General features: G+C 32.7%; 1 protein-coding gene across 2 annotated transcripts in view; it reads left to right on the top strand.

Moving 5' to 3' along the window:
- The first annotated feature begins 9,579 nt into the window (after positions 1-9,579).
- Positions 9,580-17,464, top strand: part of LOC127836301 (phosphatidylinositol 3,4,5-trisphosphate 5-phosphatase 2A-like) — a 120,530-nt gene continuing 112,645 nt past the window's right edge. The window contains exons 1-2 of one of the 2 annotated variants that reach the window (XM_052362815.1): positions 9,580-9,598; positions 13,981-14,055. The gene's annotated coding sequence lies outside the window, so the exon portion shown is untranslated. The other variant, XM_052362814.1, reaches the window with a different exon arrangement.

Genomic DNA, 17,464 nt, shown 5'->3' with positions numbered 1-17,464 from the left:
GTCTCGATACCAGGTAAATAATACCAGTAATAGATGTTATTGCATGTGTTATCAGCTTTGCATGGTTAGAAACGCTGGTAATAAACAATTTTGACATGGATTTGACATGAATTAAAAAATAATAATTCAAGGTAAATCATTTATTGCCGCATTGATTACATGTACATGCATTCAGAAATTGTTTTACTTAATTGTTTCCTTAACCGTTGATACACGGTAATCATGGATAGCCACTGTTACATGGAATGCCTTTTGAGCTCTACGGAGAACTGTTCATGAATTTCTCCTTCACTGCCACAAAAACAAGCCGAATATATGCAGAATTTTACTAGACACATTCCTAAATATCAATTTTTTTCACAATGCTTAATAAATCATTTCTAACGGGACAATTACCTTACTCTGTAAAATAAAAGAACTTATTTCATATTGTTAATGTGGCAACTGTAAAACTAAGGGAGATAATTATACTGTAACAGTGAAGAAACACAAAGTATCTAATATGACCTCGACACCTTTTGTCATATTTCATGGTTTTCAAAGTTTTACAGTTACTATTATATAGTACACAAATTATTTCATTAAAGCATTTCTAAGTATTGTAAAGAAACAATTGTATTACCGTAATTAGTCTATGATTGTGGACACTTAAAAATATTTATTTTTGTTCGTGTCCAAAAACTTAGATACGAAAAATATTCACAAAATACAGGTGTCCGAAAACTTAGAGTAAAAAATTGAAGTGTCCCAAAATAGCGTCAATGGTATCAACGACTACCGGTAATAACACGCGCTTGTAAAATACCAAGCCATATAGTATAAATTACAGTTAGATATGTTTGCACTGCATTTTAAATAATTTTAAATGCTTAATTTATTTCACAGAAAGTTACTACAAGGTTGTAATTTGACCAACGAGTTCAAAGATGAGCATGTGATGTACCGATACTCTCTAGTATGAACCTGTAATTAACGCAATAAAAAAATCAAACTATGAATTCTTTGTTTGTTCATTTCCGATAGTTGTTGTCTAACACCTTCCGTTTTTCGTAAAACATGCAATATCGTGCATCAAACTTTAAAGCGTTTAGTATTTGTCACAGTTATTTTCTGAGAAGGGGTAGTACCATTGCGGTAGATAATTGTACTCTTAATTGGCACTACCCCTGGTAATTGTCATAACGCGTATGCTATCGGGCGAAACCATTGTTTAATACCGGTTTACAAGGTTATTGACCAGACGCAAATGTAATGGTCCGCTGCCCTCAGGCATGCACCTGCCTTGTTTTATGATGTTAATCTGGTTGTAAAACCTCATGATCGAAGTGTCATTAGATATCGAAAACATGACCAAAATTTGGTATAATAGCGCTGTAAAATATACTCTCGAAAAACTTAGAGACATTAATCATGGACGAAAACTTATGTGTCCAATAATTAAGAGTCATGAAAAATAATTGTTCTTGCTAAAAAAATGGGTGTCCGAAAACTTAGAGTGTCCGAAAACATAGAGTATTTACGGTAGTTGAATCTTTTCAAAGCCTGTCAACGATGTATTTCAGACCTCATCATCCAGACCTAGACATCCATATTTTAAAATGAGCACGGGACCTGCAACATTTGACAATGCATTTTATGTTCAAATAGATGTGGCAGTATTAGTGGATCATGATGTATTTCTTGAGATAGACATTTTGTCAGATGATGACAGTAATGACAATGGCTGAAATTATATGAGAAACATTTATTATGTAGACCTTTAAGAACTCTTGTAAATAAGCGAGATATCAAGATTGGAATAAAAGTCTGAAGTACATTTTTTTAATAATTTCAATATAAAACAACTGTTTTTGTCCTTTCATGCTAATGTAACTGTAAAAAAATCTTTGTGACTATCAAAAATGTCCTCTGGCTATGAAATGTTTAAAGTTTTATAGCCACATTGACAATGAAGGTCAAAAAGCTAGTTTTGCAAACTGCTTTTATAAATTTCTGAAAGCAAACAAAAATGAATGATCAATCTAGGAGTAATAACAAAACTAAAGCTTAATGCATAAAAATAGATCACATTGTGAGGTGCTGAAAAATGAAGTGCTCCTCCCGTATTCAGACCAAGGTTAAGAACGACCAATTCTTAACCTCGTTAAAAACATTTAAATGTAGAAATCAGGTTTCTTATTTTGTATAAATATGGTCATTTATACTGAACAAAAAAAATGTTGTTTTTTATTAAACTGTATATACTTGTACTTTTTATCACCTGCCAGAGGCATATGGATAAAAAATAAAAAATTGGCGTTGTCCGTCAGTCATGATGTCTGTCTGTCCATCTTTCACAAAAAAATTAATAAGCGGGTGATATCAATTTAAGGAATTTGCTTGTTTAAGTTACTATTTGGTATAAGAAAATACCCGGTACCGTTGTCCAATCTGACAGGGAACCAAATTACATCTACATCATTGATTAAAAGAAAATCATAAGGCAGAGCATAATGGCGTTTTTTTTGTGATTTAAAAATGGAATAGCTTATGGATATGTCACATAAAGGTTTAAAATACATATTTGTTTGATATACAAGGTAACTTGAGTTTTTTTTCGTGCGTTTTAAACTTAAATTTTTGCTCCCCAGCTTATTTCTCTGTCTGGGGACAACTTTTATTATTTCAGCTATTCAGATTTGGTTCAAAGTGACTGCCATTATAGCAGAAAATTTTCCCAACTGAGTACATTTATTTGGAATAGCTTTGGAATCAAAATCTTTAAAAAATACGAATCACTTTTTATGTTTTATGTACTAGTGATAGATTAAATTGGTGTTGACTGTAATATCTGAACTTGGATGTTTCAATGAAGACAATCATACAATTTGTTAGAATAACAAAAAATGTATTTGACGTAAGACAGCAACAGCATTCTGAGTCATCTATGTTTATGCTAATTTTAATCCCTTCTTTTGTTAAAATGATACTGAACTAAACCTAACCCTAGTATTAAAATTGAATGCTCACCAAGAGTTTGGCATTCAGGGCATTCAAGTTGTTGCTTCATACGTTTTTCTTTCAAAGAACAATATTCATGTTGTTTCCGTGAGTTTTGCATAACTTATTATAAGGGTACAAACATGTACATGATTGTGTTTAAATTTCCATCATTACAAACAGTTGAAAACAATTTGTTTAGAAACAAGAATACGGTACTTTAAAAAGCTGGTTTGTTTCTTAATTAACTGCTTTTTAATTTCAATAGAAATACAACATCATGCAATCACAGGTAGTTAATTTTATTCATGCTATTCATGTATATTGTTTAATAATACATACAATATTAAGTTTAAAGGGGCCTTTTCACAGATTTTGGCAATTTTTTAACGTATTCATTAAATGCTTTATATTGATAAATGTAAACATTGGATCGTAAAAGCTCCAGTAAAAAATCAAGAAAAAAATAAAAAAAAGGAAAAGAACATTGCCCGGAGCAGGTTTCGAACCAGTGACCCCTGGAGTCCTGCCTGTGTCCTGAAGTAAAAACGCTTTAGCCTGCTGAGCTATTCCGCCGATTACACGTTCTTTACGTATTTTATACCTTATATAAGCAATCTTCGTAGTTTCACAAAATTTAACGACAAAAACAGAACTCTCCAAATTATTCAATCGTTTCGCGTTGCAACGCTTTATAATTTTTAGGTTTTAAAATCGTCAAAAGATGCATATAATGGCTATATTAGAGCATGGTTAATGTTCAGTATTACTGTTTCCTCACAAATATCATAACTTAAACGAAAACTTACGAATCTGAAACAACTTTTTTCAATTTTGTAAATTTACCAAAGCGTGAAAAGATCCCTTTAAATGACAACATAAGTGATATTTTGTTGTCACAGTAAAGTTTTTATGAGACAATTTCTCCTGTTGATATGTTTTTGTATTATTAATTAAGTGACTACAAATATGTGCCCAACTAAAGACATAATTGGAATCATTTTAGATTGTTGGGACCAAACTATGATTTTAATCTTAGACTGATTAACCCTTTGCATGCTGGGAAATTTGTCGTCTGCTAAAATGTCGTCTGCAGAATTTCTAAAATTAGCATTTTCTTCGATTTTTTTCAAAGAATACTATCAGAATAGCAAACAGTTTGGATCCTGATGAGACGCCATGTTCTGTGGCGTCTCATCTGGATCCAAACTGTTTGCAAAGGCCTTTAAAATTCAGCTCCAGCGCTTTAAGGGTTAACATTTCTTTTTTAAACAACTGTTATAATTAGAGTTGTCCATTAATGTTTACATTTTCAATAGATTTTATTTATATATATATAGGCAATAATGTATGTAAATATAAATATAATTTAAAGTGTATAAGCTCAAAAAGGGACTTATTATGAAATGAAAAACAACATCAGTGACAATGATACTAGCATGAGCAAGGTTCATATTAAACAGAGAGGCCTTTCTGTGGAACCTGATTAAAAAATTGTTAAATGTTTGTTTGAGTGGGCTCTGTTAAGGTAGCGCACCTCTAATGATTTCCCGCGATTTATTTTACGATCATTGCCGATCTTCAAAGATCGGTTATTTTCGAGAGATGCATTTAATTTTTTTCAAAGTTCGAATTTTGTTATATGTTTACGTAATTCCTTTAGAATACATTATTTTCACAATAAATATTGACTTTGATCCAAATATCATCTGAAAAAATACGATTTCGCGATTTCTTCAAAGGTTGGCGAGCCTTTTTACCTGTTTACTTATACATATCAAATTTAAGCTTGCACAAATGTGAAATTGTCGTGGCCTAGTGTTTAAGGCGATGGACTACAAATGTTTTGGGATCTTCCCGCGCAGGTTCGAATCCTGCCGACATCGCATACTTTTTGCGACACGTTTTATTTCTTTACTAACGTAATTTGATTTAATGTAGCATATATGCTATGGTTTTTGTTTAATATGTTGAAATTTTTATGCACATCCTTCAATTTTTTAAATTAAAACAATGATATGGCTAAATTGTGTGATTTACTACTGAAAATACGAATGATGCATGTTGCATTTTTATTTTTATTTCAAAAAGTAAACGGTAAATCTGTCTATTTCTTGGTATTTTTGCTGTTTATAGTGTTTCTATAAAAACTTATAATGTTTAAAATATTACTTAAATGATACTATTTTGAATTTTATGACACTTTGTTTTTAACCGACCCAATTTTTACTTGGCTGAAATCACTTACATTTCATGGCGCTCTTCCATAGATAATAATTTGCAAAAAATAAATGTCTGTAAAAGAATACTTATTTCATCTTGTTTATATTTTAAACACCTCGACTTCATCTATACACACCAACAGCATGCCCATATTTGGAAATTTGAATGAATTATGGAACTTTTATATACCCCAGGGGTGAAAATAAACTGTACAAAAGCTGAGCGTGGGGGTGGTTTTTAAAAAAACGGTATATTTTTTTAAAAAGCATGGAAAGCCTACCTACAAATTTGCATGTAGTTCAGTGAAATGATGCTGATTAAGAAAATAGTTAATTAGATTATATTTGGATATGTGCCCATTAGAGGTGCGCTACCTTAATGCAGAACAATTCTAACCCACAGTTGTGGTGATGCATTGTTGCTACTGAGAGATTTTAGTGGTGGCTCTGAGTTTTTCAAAGCAAGAATAGTATCTGTTTTAAGAAGCGCAAGGGGAGTTTTGAGTACGCCATAAAACCGATGTGATAAAGACTAAAGGCTGGTAAGCGGGTAATTTCGCACCTTAAACAAAAATCCGGTGTCAAGGTTGTGTTAATTACCTTTAGAATACTGTGAAACCATTATTAATCGTCAGGCATTAATTTTCATAAATTTCGTCAGTCGACCGATCGGCGAACTTAAGATCCTAACGAACAATCATGCTCTATGTTTGAACAAAAACAACACTAAGTTGAACAATATTTTAAAACTTTACCGTAGACATGAGGCATTAAATTCCAACATAATCCATGCACATATTCACTGCTGTTTCGTAATCAAGATTAATCCGGTTTTGACACAAAGGGATGTAGATTACACAAGGTACTTAACTGACACGTTACACTTCTTTAAAACGCGTGTGCAGTACAGCTGTATCGAATGCGTTGACTTCGTTTATGTAGAATGGTAATGAATTAGCGCTAATTGTTTATAACTTTATTACCCTTTAGGTGCATTGTGTTTTTCAGGGGTGTTGCATATTAGCCATCACGCAGCGAATGCCGATGAAAGACAATAAACCAAATGAAAAGATGACGATGTGTGATCAATATGCGTATTTATCACAAATTAATAAAGACTATTTTAATTGCTGTTTGTTGTTTGATTGTTTGCGTTTAACCACACTTATTACTATTTTAAATGTATCAATTTATTTATTTTTAAATTTTTGACATTATTGATTTATATACCGGTAGTTTACTTTTTAAGAACAAACACACGCATAGAGTTTATAATGTTAATGTTGATATCAGAATAAAAAAGCATTTTATTTGAAAAAAAACACTTAACAAACTGGAACCTCTTTCGTATAACACAAACAGTTTTAAAACGGTATTGACAGCATTTTAATAAAAATCATACCAACTAGAATTACGATTGTTATCAGTATGGCAATTATAATAATAGAAAAAGACTAATGGGCAATTGGCTTCGTTGTTACAAAAACTCGTTAACGGTTATTCGATCCCACTTGTCCGCTAATCATAACAATGAACGTGTGAATGGCATACATTAAGATGGTCCATTACTGTCCCTTGATAACAAAAGACTAGTTAATTGGCATGTGACAAACAGGCCCCACCTCCTGCAGTGATTCTCATGTGTGTTCCCGCATTCGTACGTTTTTTCGCAACTGCGATTGATCGCGAATATGTATTACACACAAATCGGATATTGATAGAAGCATTTTTTTAAAATTCAAAATCAGAAATGGGCGAATTTAAGTGCTAACGAAATCGTCATTTTTATAAAAGTGACGAAATTTTGTGCTGTCGAAAATAAATGGTTTCACAGTATGCAATTAACTTTTTCTATTTATTCTATTTAATAATTCAAGTTGCCTTTTTAGTAACTTAAAATTTTATTTAAGTCAGATTTAAATCATATGCAAGCATATAAATCTAAATACCTAAGCATTATTTTTAAGTTTAAGGCCTGGATAAGCAATTATCTTGTAAAAGAGCTTATATTACCCTATAGGATTGAAAGAGTATGTCTGTCAAATAAATTAAAACTTGCTTTTTCTTTAAATCAATGTAAGTTGCAGCGATTACATTTAACTTGTGTCAAGTGTCAAATTCACTTATTCTCTTATGGACAGAGTGCAGTTTTAATGATATTGGCATTTAACGATGATGCAAGTAAATTGCTTTAACATCTTGACTGTTTTCAACAGAGCTTTTGCATAAAGCAGTACTTCATTTACATTTTTTTTTTACAACAGTTTTACTTTTAAAGCTTATTTATATTGTCTCCACTTGGGAAAAGTGTTCCAGTGACATTTTTTTTACAAGTATTACTCAAAATAAAATAAAAATAAATGAAAAACCAGTCATATGCTAATAACAATCATTTCATAAACACTTATTTAAATAGTAGTTTTTTTTTCAAACTATAAAATTGCATTATCTATTCTTAAATTAGGGCTAATTAGTCTGTGCAATAGCAAAGGTTTGGCCATATATTAGTAATAAACTGCTGGCACATTGTTAATTAACATCAACTTTAATTGCATAGGTATTTACTTGGAAAGAGTTAAAGGTACTTGTTCACATATGTTGGTATTAGTCTAAGTTTTTGACTTAAATAGTGTCTCGTATTGAGCAAGTAGAAAGAGAGAGCTCAAGTGTGCGAATGACAACGAATTGAAGAGAAAAACAATGACCAGTGTGATTTGACCATGTGTCCTTCATATTGAAAAGCTTTTGCCTTAACCTGTCAGCCATTATGTGACATATGTTGTCCAGGGGCATAGGTAATGGGGAGGCAGGGGAAGTGGCCGCCTCCCCAATTTTTCGGCTAGTCGTCGTTATATAAATAAAACGTGAAATCCCCAAAAATCGCCACCCCAAAACCAGTATTTTTGTAATCACGCGTGTCATAAACCAGGGACCCGGGTAAATGTCATTGCGTTAATTGTTTTATTGTTCTTTTCCGTGATTGCACTGTCTGTGTTTTGATTAAGGACAGGCTTTTCTTTAATTTTAATTGATTGCTTTAATTAAACGGTAACTGCCACTTAAAACAATTTTGAGTAAATATACGCGTAAAAAACATTATTTTGATTGCAAATATTTTGTTCTCTATGTATAACAGTTATTATTTGATTAGAAAACATTGAAACAATATCTTATATGTAATTGTTTAATGTTCAAAATGAGTATTCCTAATCAACCTCAAAATTTTGCTTTTCCTTAAGAGTACATTCGGGAAGACAAAGCCAGAACAGCGTTCATTCCAATCTTGTTGGTTTGATTCGTTCACATGGCTGCACTATGATGAGGTATTAAATTTTAATTTGCGACCGTTTTTACCTTTTATAAACCTAACCAGGTATGTGTCGATCTAAATACAAACGATATTCAGAAAAAAACACAACATTGTTGCTTAATAATGTTTATTTATTATTATCATTAATATTTAACACAAAAATTAATTACATTAACAATGTTATTCTTTTCAGAGCCGGGACCTAATATATTTTGCGTCCGCCTCCCTAATGTTTGGAGGTTATCTACGCCCCTGTTGTCTCATCCATTCATTTATATTCATTGTTAAAAATGTAACAAATAATAAATGTTCAGAATTATTTCATCATTCTAAGCATTTTTTTGCTTTGAATTTTTATCAATTTTAAATGATGATATCTGGTAAACACAATTGTATTATCAGTGTATGTCTATTTCTTACTTTTACTTTGCTCGCTGATGTACAGTGTTCTTTTATTTTTTGAATTTGTGACAAAAATATGGAATATTGTCACTTTAGCTTGTCAATCTATGAACATGAGTCCCTTTAAGTGTCAGTAACTGTTTAACATAAGTCCCTTTAAGTGTCAGTAACTGTTTAAACTGTGGGCTTTATTGACCGCATTTAATATAATGTTGTTATTTAAATTATGAATCTTTAATAGGTTGAGAAGTGTTTGATAATAATTATTCAAACTTTAATAGTTAGAATTAGACAAACATGATATGTCTTCTAATAATGGACAAATAAAATGCAGAATCATGGATTTATTTTGTTTGCGAAATAATTGTGTTTATGGCTTAAATCTAAAAACATTTCACATATTGTTGTTTTAATACCCTTTCTGTTTTGAGTGTTATTTTGAAATATTAGGACTGGAAACAAACATTTTTATTTAATGCCCTGAAATAATCATTGTTTTAATGCATATATATTTGTGACTCATTGATTGATTAATTGATTGATTTCATTAAAAGAGTTAAAAATAGACAAAATGTACACTGTACTGTATTAAAAAGTGAAGTTAGTAATTTAATCTTTAAAATGTGTTCAAGCATTGACACAGTTCACAGTTCAGTCATGTGCTTGTAAACTATCTAGTTTGCCTGTAAGTATTGTGATAGTATTGGTGGTCGGTCACAAACTCTTTATATCGTCATTAACATCATAAACCTCAGTATTTTATGTCAAGTACAAATATGGAAGGAGGAAGATATTTTACTCAAGTGTTTGTGCAGGAGACTTATGCAAATATCTGTTGAGTGAAATAATAAATCTGGATAAAACTTCTTAGGTATTGCCAATTGAAGTATTATAAGTATAAAAAAATGTTGTGTTTCTCACCCCCGGAAACCCGACATGCTGTGAGAAGTTGGACATGCTAGGAGATGTAGCCGATATATTTCAAAGAATTTCGGTAGGGTAAGTCAATCCAGTTCTATAATTGTTTAATGGCATTTTTGAAATAAAATATATTTTGGTGCATGCAAAGGAGGTATTACCATGTATGTTAGAAAAATCCTGGTTATTAATATTCAGGATTTATTGAAATATGGCTATTTAAAGTCGACGATGCAGGGATTTGTCCCATATTTACAACATGTTGATGAAAAAATGATATGACATGGTGCTGTACAAAGATGTAGAGATATGACGTGTGAAGTTTATTTATAAACTTAAAAGCTCACTATTACAGCTGATTTATGCCCACTCTGACGCATTGTAGATCATTTTCATTGAACTTTGAGGTTTTATAATGATATCCGCTCTGAAGCTAAGTTAATTTCCAGCTAATTTGTAACTTTTATTGTTTGAAAATCATTGTCAATATAAAGCAATTGATTCATACAAGTAAAAATATACGTCCGGTATGCAAACAAACATTTATAATAATATTTTGTGCCTATAGTTCCAATTATGGGCGGTAGACTTTCATAAATGTGAACTAAATTTGGATCTGTTATACATGACTTCAAGTTGACAGCTTTGCAAACTTCTCCGACAGTGCACACATGTAAATGTTTGTTTCTTTTTGTTCTTTTTGGTAGTGATATATGCAAAATGTAAATATTTATTTTTAATACCCAACAATGGGTCAAAGTGGGCATAAATCAGCTGTAATAGTGAGCTTTTAAGTTTATAAATGAACTTCACACATGTCATATCTCGACATCTTTGTACAGCACTATGTCATATCATTTTTTCATCAACACATGGTATGTAAAGTCAAATTTTTCCACCAATACGAACTTTTTTAAGAAACCCTGGTGGATTTGTTACTCGAGGACATTGGTTAATATAATTGTCTATGAAAAAACTTTTTCACTGGCATACCTTTAAAGAAATTTGTAAATAAAGTGCTAAATTTGGGACAAATCCCTGCATCATCGACTTTAAATAGCCATATTTCAATAAATCCTGAATATTAATAACCAGGATTTTTCTAACATACAAGGTAATACCTCCTTTGCATGCACCAAAATATATTTTATTTCAAAAATGCCTTTAAACAATTATAGAACTGGATTTACTTACCCTACCGAAATTCTTTGAAATATATCGGCTACATCTCCTAGCATGTCCAACTTCTCACAGCATGTCGGGTTTCCGGGGGTGATAAGGATTTTTATTGCATCTACTGGTATATACTGTTCATTGTGTATCAAAAGGTTGTATTTTTAACATTTAATTGTAAATAGTGTTTATGGCTACAGTAGCTCTAGTCAGGTTACACTGGTAAATATTTCATTGAAAGGCATTGAGTTTGTAAACATTAAACTTTCATGACAAAAAGTTAATCTAACAGCATTTCAGAGATATTATTAATATGATTTTCTGCATTATTTAACTAAATATATAAATAAATAAGCTACCTGGATATTTTATGAATGGAGCTGTAAATAGGATGTATAATTGCTAAGATGGTGTACATTTATTTTAAATTCAGGTCCTTTTTTCAGATATTTGAATAATATCGTGTACTTTTAATTTTACTTTAAATTCTATTAATTTATTACATATTTTATATATCTTAGATATTTATTTTAGCATACACAATGAATGTCATAAAATGATAAAACACATTAATCGTAGTGCTGACAGGTCAAATCACAATCATGCTAAATGTATGTATAAATGGAACATTGATTTGTATGTAGATATAAATAGAACATTGAATTTTATGTAGATATAAACAGAACCTTGATATGTATGCAGATAATAATAAGTGTCCATTCAAAATGTTATTGATAACATACTCCAATAGGAAAATGAAGCAAGAATGTTGTTGAACATGAAAGTTAATAAGTGAATTTAACTGTTCATGCTTAAATTAGAATAATTTGATTGTTTTCCCAAATGTTACACATGTACTATAAATGCCAAGTCAATTTATATATGTTTAAAATTGTATTATTAGTATCACGTTTCATTTTAATGGATGCTTAAAGTTGTTTGAACTGACTGTAATTTTAAGTTACTGATGTCAAATAAAACCCACTTAACCACCATTCAGACAACAGTATGATGCTTGTTGTGGCATATTGTTTTTCTACTGTTTAAATGTTAATGAGTTGTAAGTGACAAGCCAGAACAAATGTTTAACATAGTTATATCACATATCGTTACTATAAATAGTAACAAAATGACGTTGCGACAGGGCCGTTATTCATATCTAGCGGGCCATTATAAATTATATCAGCCCGCTGAGCCGGGCCGATTTTTCATATCAGAAAAGAATGGAATCGCGCGACTTTTACTGAACAAAATGGCGTCCACATTCAGCCTTAGCCAACGGTGATCAATAAAATTGAGCATCAACTCGAAGAGAGAATCAAACATGATTATAACTGACACTCATCTGTACATTAAATTGATGCCTCTATTTGTGTTTTAACAACATTTGTCAAACATTGTGAAACAGCAAAATGTATAGAAAAAGACACACATACCTCGATGACAACTTAAATCCGGTTCTTATAATAATAAAATAACAAAAATTTGTAACTGCATTTTCTGTTATTCCATCCGTTTATCTGCTGTGATTTGAAATCACCCTTTTATAAGCGATTGCATCGAATGCTTAACACTGTCACCATAAACACGATTTACGAAATCAAATCTCGAAGCGATTATAATAATTTTATTTCTATCGAATCTCCCAATTATGCTTGTGAAACACAAAATCCGGAATACGTTTAGGAATCGTTCGATGCTTAAAAAATATTTAACTGTTAAATAAAAACCCTCCACACGACAGAGCTGGGCCGGACGTCTAAAATCGGCCCTAGCTGCATAATGGCCCTTGGGCCGTTATGTCGGCAGCGGGCCGATTATATATGTCCGGACCTGCTCTGCTGTGTGTTATTGTCTAAATATCATACTGACCTTCCTACAGCTAATTAGCATGGATCAGGTGAAACAAACAATATTTTATTCCTGACCTTTTAAGCATAGCTTTAATGTTACTGTTAGTGGTGGTCATATTGTTTGACAGAATTCAAAACAAAAGGACTATTGTTTCTAAAGGATTTTAGTATACAATTTACATGCAGGTAATGGAGAAACATAGTGTACTGCGGCAGTGTCCGTGCAGTTCAGAATGGCCCACTAAGCCTACAGTAAGCTTTTTTTATGCCACCGGTAGGGTGGCATATTGCAGTTGAATGTCAGTCCGTCTGTCTGTCAGTCTGTGATTCAGTCCGAAAACTTTAAAATTGGCCATATATAACTTTTGCAATATTGAAGATAGCAACTTGATATTCGGCATGCATGTGTATCTCATGAAGCTGCACATTTTCAGTGGTTAAAGGTTAAAAGTCAATGTCATCCTTTAAGGTCAAAGGTCAAAAATACAAATCCAAGGGAAGTATCGGTAATAAGCTTTAAAGGGAGATAATTATCTGTACCTGCCAAATGATTTTTTTTTAATAAATCAAAGCGGGGCATTGTGTTTCAGACAAACACATCTCTTGTTTTTAGACAAGTTTCCTTGATGCAAAACCCCCATAAAATGGCTAAGTATGTGTCATCTTAGATTTTCATATAAGCTTAATACACAGGCTGCACTGTCTGCACAGGCTTATCAGGGGCAACTTTTTCCACTTTTATGGAATTTTACGGATGAAGGAAGTCACTTCTAAACGAAAATCCAGTCTTAGGATAGAGTGTTGTCCCTGACTTTGCGGACTTCACAGGCTAATCTGGGACGATGCTTTACCAGTATGAATTAACTCTATCATTGCAGGAACCGAATTTTGAAGGCCTTTGCAAACAGTTTGGATCCAAATGAGACGCCACAAAACGTGGCGTCTCATCAGGATCCAAACTGTTTGCTATTCTTATAGTATTCTTTGAAAAAAATTGGAGAAAATGCTAATTTTAGAAATTCAACAGACGACATTTATGCAGTTGAAAAATTTCCCAGCATGCAAAGGGTAAAAGGCCCCAAAGTGCTCCTCATGGTCAGTGAAACCTGATTTGTATTTTCAGACGCTGTGACAATGTTTGGCATAATGCTGGTGGCCATTACTGCACTTGCAAATTCCATTGAAAGCAAGTAAACAGGTCAGAATATTAAATTTTGTTTGCGGATAATTATTTCACTTTCATAAAGTCATCAATGAATTTACAGGAGTAGATTATGGATATACCGCATTTGTTGACTCATGGACGTTTTTATGTCCCTCAGTCCATAGATTATTATTATTATTATTATTGTTGTCCCGCTTGACGCTTGTATTCTAACATTTAATTGTACTATATTAGAATTGCTTAAGTGATGCCTCTTTAACTGTAACATATAGCTTGACAATTGATGTCGAGAAATGGGGACAGTATGACAATTTCTAATTGGCTGTGAAATCATTATTTGTTTGAGATTGAATTAAAATAAACACCAGAACCTAATTGTATTTTACTTTTTGATAAGCATACTTATTGTCTGTTAAATTAATATTTTAACATATTTCTGTTATTTGTTTGAGAAAACATTACTACTTGGTAGACAAAATGACCGCAGTCCTTAATATAATTTTTAGCGAGGCTGTTTTCGGAGAAAACCCGAGCTATTGTCATAGCCAGCTCGTCTGCCGTCCGCCGTAGGCGTCGTGCGAAAACCTTAATATTGGCTCTAAAATCAAAGTGCTTCCACCTACAACTTTGAAACTTCATATGTAGATGCACCTTGATGAGTTCTACACGCCACACCCATTTTTGGGTCACTAGGTCAAAGGTCAAGGTCACTGTGACCTCTTATATCAAACTTAAACATAGGCTCTAAAATCAAAGTGCTTCCACCTACAACTTTGAAACTTCATATGTAGTTGCACCCATTTTTGGGTCACAAGGTCAAAGGTCAAGGTCACTGTGACCTCTAATATAAAACTTTAACAAAAACCTTAACATTGCCACTAAAATCAAAGTGCTTCCACCTACAACTTTGAAACATCGTATGTAGATGCACCTTGATGAGTTCTACACGCCACAACCATTTTGGGTCACTTGGTCCAAGGTCAAGGTCACTGTGACCTTTTAAAAAAATAATTCTGACAAGCTTTCGCAGCCGAGCGTGGCACCCGTTATGCGGTGCTCTTGTTCTTTAACTGGAATCACGAATAATTATGCGACAGCACTGCAGACAATACATTTTATAATCTACAATTTTCCAGTTTAAAGTTCTTTTAAGAAAAGTTTTTTTTTTATCCAGCTCAAAACTGTAAAATTGACCCTTTTAGACCAACTGAAATGATTTCTGATGAATATGCTCATGACTATAAGTCATGAAACAGGGAAATTCAAAGCACATATTGTTGTATGAAAATATTGCCACAAACGGAATACTGACTCATTCTTTTAAAAACTTAACATAAAATAATACTCACACAATCACACAATTAATCAATTGTTCTTTAGGTACTTTACTTAAAACTTTCAGATTGTTTTCATCAGTCATGTAATGACATTTGAAATGTTATAGTAGTTGTGAAGATTGTCTGCATCAGGCATAGTGCAACTGTTTAAAGTTCTTGCAGATGTAAAGCTGTCAATTTTCACTTACCAAGAATAAGTTATTGATAATAGCCTTGAAGGGTCAACATTTTGAATGACCATGGCAAACATAATTACGCACCACTTAGGACATTCCTGAACGGAATGGCTGCACACTTGTTTTCATATACACTTACAATTTCATTGAACCTTTTATCATTGATGATGGCCAATTAGTGTCATTGTAGAACTGACAATTCATTAATTGCCCAGTTAACTTATCAAATATTGAACATATTGTTGTTATCTAATGGTAATTTGAGATAATGTGCGTGCTACTCATTATGAATTGTGACATTAAATAAGTTGAGTGAGGTGTTTATCACATTGACAAGCTCTTGTCGGCTGTAATCAGTATAATATTGCAAATGTTGCATCTTTAAATAATAGGTGTGAGTTAACTTTGTGTCCCTGAAATAAAATGTATTCATTCTTGCATGTAGAATATAAAAAGAAAACTTTGAAACGTGGTGAAATTGACGTACTGAGTACTGTCAGTTTAATGTTTATTGACAAAAAATAGATTATTAAAAAACAGACAGAATCATGATTTTTTGTATATAAAATATGCTGTAATCATATGCATTTGCGACAATCGAATTTACCTGTACCAGTTTTTCCATGTAAATAATGTTTTTATAAGCTGGCTGTGGAAATGTTAGGGCACAGTCATTACTAAACAATAAATCAAAGCGCTGAAGGCACTGTAGGTGTTCGCTGTTGTTTAAGTTTTAGAAATTATGTTCTAGCTTTTTATATTGCAAGTTTTAAATGAACAAAACCCATTCAAATTTATAAAGAGTGTGTCTTAAAGCACAGGTCCAGATGTGTTTTTAGCTCACCTGAGCACAACATGCTCATGGTGAGCTTTTGTGATTGCCTTTTGTCTGTCGTGCGTCGTCTGTCGTGCGTCATCAACATTTTGCGTTGTAAACACTTTAGAGGCCACATTTATTTCTGATTTTCATGAAACTTGGTCAGAACATTTGTCCAATCGATACCTCGACTGAGTTCAAAACTGGGTCATGCTGGGTCAAAAACTAGGTCACTAGGTAAAAAAAGAAAAACCTTGTGAACACTGTAGAAGCCACATTCGAAGCCCAATCTTCATGTAACTTTGTCAAAAAGTTTGTCTTAATGATATGTTGGTTGAGTTCAAAAATGGTTCTGGTCCGTTGAAAAACATGGCCCCCAGGGGGCGGGGAAGTATTCCTAATATGGCCATAGAGAAACCTTGTGAACACTCTAGAAGTCAAAATTTTTGCCCAATCATCATGAAACTTGGTCAAAACACTGGTTTTATTGATATCTCGGACGAGTTTGTAAATGGTCCAGATCGGTGAAAAAACATGGCCGCTAGGGGGCGGGGCAGTTTTCTCTCAATATATATATATAGTGAAAACATGTGAACCCTCTAGAAGTCACATTTTTGGTCCAATGTTCATGAAATTTGGTCAGAACATGTGTTTTCTAGATATGACGGTTGAGTTCGAAAATGGTTTTGATCGGCAAAAAAGCATGGCCGCTGGGGAGGGGGGTCATTTTCCTTATATTTATATAGTAAAGCAGCTTGTGAACACTCTAGTTTGGCATGTCAAGGGAAGTAACTGCAAAATGGCTTTTGAAAAATTATGTTGAATTGACATAGTTGTCTCCCTTTTTAGCTCACCTGAGCACAACATGCTCATGGTGAGCTTTTGTGATCGCCTTTTGTCCGTCGTCCGTCGTGCGTGGTCAACATTTTGCCTTGTGAACGTTCTAGAAGCCACATTTATTGTCTGATCCAGCGCTTCCGTTAGCTTTTAAAAGTTGGAAGTCCTGACTTCCAAGCCTAAAATTTTGGACGTCCCACACATACATTTTGAAGTCCTGATTTCATTTTATAATTTTAATATACGTACATGTTCCAACTCTATCTATTACCCGA

The sequence above is a fragment of the Dreissena polymorpha genome, chromosome 6, assembly GCF_020536995.1.
Source record: "Dreissena polymorpha isolate Duluth1 chromosome 6, UMN_Dpol_1.0, whole genome shotgun sequence".
Classification (NCBI taxonomy): Eukaryota; Metazoa; Mollusca; class Bivalvia; order Myida; family Dreissenidae; genus Dreissena; species Dreissena polymorpha.
The sequence above is the reverse complement of the archived record's forward strand: the minus strand, read 5'-3'. Positions and strand labels throughout refer to the sequence as shown.